Source organism: Lolium perenne, chromosome 7 (genome assembly GCF_019359855.2).
Source record: "Lolium perenne isolate Kyuss_39 chromosome 7, Kyuss_2.0, whole genome shotgun sequence".
Classification (NCBI taxonomy): Eukaryota; Viridiplantae; Streptophyta; class Magnoliopsida; order Poales; family Poaceae; genus Lolium; species Lolium perenne.
Genome location: NC_067250.2, coordinates 7,166,617 through 7,169,423, shown reverse-complemented (window position 1 = coordinate 7,169,423; position 2,807 = coordinate 7,166,617).

Here is a 2,807-nt window from a genome sequence, read left to right as displayed (position 1 = left end):
ATCTTCCTCAGCATGAGGTATATGAGAATATTCTGAACATAGCAGTTCTACTAACTTGTGTTGCCTTATTTCAAGGATTGCCTTGAATATTGTGATGACCCAGCGTACCACTGCATGGTGTAGTACACAAGTCATTGACATAACACAAGTGAAACACCGTTCCACTCATATTACATCTCTCAGAGTGGTACAACAGAAACATATGCGAGTCCAAGGTATGTCTATAGAAGTACACATGAGCTGTTTACATAAGATCCACACAACCTCCTACTTTACAGTGAGGTAAAACTTCAAATAAAGCTCCAGAAGAACGACTCATAGTCTATCTTATTGCTAACTCAAGTTTAAGAGCTAATTGGCTTGCTATAGAAATCTAGCTACTTAGGTGCTATGATTAGGGAAAAGTTCCCTTCTATTACTAGTCTAGGTTTTCATTATAGTTGGTGCAGAAGTTGACTCCATTGACTTCTTTGATTGGGTTCTTCATATTGTTGCAGTTGACTCCTCTGTCTTCGAGTTCCACGGTAGTTTCTCCTTCGGTACCTTGATCTAAGAAGGGGGTTCAAACGAGATAGAATGAGTACGAGCGTACTCAGCAAGTTCATATTAGGAAATAGGTGTATCATGCACTAGCTACAACCATTGATCAGGAAATCGCAGGTCAATGCATGTTTCGAAATCATTTCTTCAAAAGGTTTATTTTATTCTGAAAACTATGCCCGTCAGTCTTCACAGGTTGACTAGAACTTCATGGAGTTCCTTTCCTGCCGCGTTCGCAGTTCCCTTCCTGGAACAAGGAGTGACAGCCACAATTTGATACACTCTGCAGAGGTGCGTTACTTTTCCCACAAGAGATCTCACCCTTTTTGCCATTCGCAGGGACTTGCCCCCGTTCACACTTCCTTTGGTGTGAGGCCAGGTATAAAGATCCAAGCCCACACCACCTTCTCCGCGACTGCAAACCCACCCTTTTGTCCACCCGCACACCTCCAGTAGACTTCCCCCGATAATACGGCTTTACTCATGGTGTACTTTGGACAATCCTTCATAGATCGTAGAGCCATCATCACTAATGGATGGGGATTTAAAAAGGCTATCCCAACCTACGGCAGTGCCTCCAACACCCCGCCGGCTCTACCAATCCGTTGGCGTGCAGAAGGGAAAAGATACGACTGGCTTCCCCAGAGCCATTATAGATCTCATGGATAACGCGATATGTACGGCGCTAGAATCACTGGACGGCATTGGTACTTAGTCCTAGATGAGTAGTACCCATGCAATGGAACCTCCACCATATCAACACATACCATGGTTCCATTGCCCACCACATAGTCATATTCATAATTGTAAAATAATACTTTGCTTTTCAATGCATGAGTGATAAGTATAGTACTTTGCATATAGTTTGATACAAATAATCAAATGACATGAGCAAGCGATGAACTTGCCTTTCTTGACTGCAAGATTATGCAGGCAAACGCTTCGATACGTGATAACTCCAATTCTGAAATACCATCATCGTCCGGTAAGGACAATGTTTAAAGAACTGGCAAAGATGCTATAATGCATAGTATGAGATGCAATCGTTCCGAGCGTAACCTAACCTCGATGATTTAGGATGTATGAGTTGTAAAGATTTCTTTAGGGTTGGTTGCACTTTTAGAATGGTTCTCAAACAAGGTTCTTATTAGGGTTTGGTTATATTAGCATCATAATCAAGTGATATAAGACATCATAACAATCATACACATAAAGAATAGTGGTGGAACAATATGTAAAGAATAGTTGTCAATTTTAAGTTCTACAGGACATGGTTGATGATTATTTATATTATACTTCAAAAGAATAACTTTTGAAGAACATGTTAATTAAGAACTAGTAAGTATTTCAAATAAGAACTATGGCTTCTATGGTTTGATTAACATTTGTACTTTAAAAGAATAACTTTTGAAGAACAGGTTAAATAAGAATATGAACTACTATACATAGGTGCTATGGCTTTTAGGGTTTACTATAGGATTCCTTTAGTTTCACTAATAGGAACTAGTTGGTTCTTAATTTGGAATGGGTTTCTATATAGCAAGCATTGGTAGGTTTATTGCTATGGTTTCTCATATACATCATATCAAAGGATGGTTATTAAGATGGTTCCATAGGTTTGCTATTAGGTTTACTATGGCTTCACATTTGCTTTCCTAAATAATCTCTAATGGTTTCTAAGCTAAGTGAATTATCATTTCCTAAGTAGGGTTTAGTTGAATAGGAGCATGTGATGTGATTTGCTACACAAGGTTGGTACTAGGGTTCATAATTATGGTTCTACTAAATTATGATGGTTGAGGTTGATCCTAATGGTATGGTATATAGGAGTGATGATCAATGGTACTAATTCAATTAACAAGTTAGGGTTTATACCTAGGTGATACTAGTGAATCATATAGGTTTTAATTAAGAATAGGAACATGAAATGATAATTTCATGTGAATTGGTTCTATGTTGGTGGATCATGACTTGTATTTGTTGGTCACCTAATAAGGTTCTCTATGTAAAGTGAAATTCACATGATCACATGTGATAAGCAACTAGGGTTTTAGAGTTACTACTAAAGTGTAATGATCACATGGTTTAAATCCTTAGGGTTTTAGGTTTGCAACTACTATGGATGAACACATGAAATAATGAGGTCAATGTCTTACTTAAATTAAAACTAGAGTTTCTAAATTATGGTACAACTCCTAGAATGTTGATTAATAATAGAGTTGTAGTTACTAATTACTTTGAATCAAACTTAGAAATGGTTTGACATT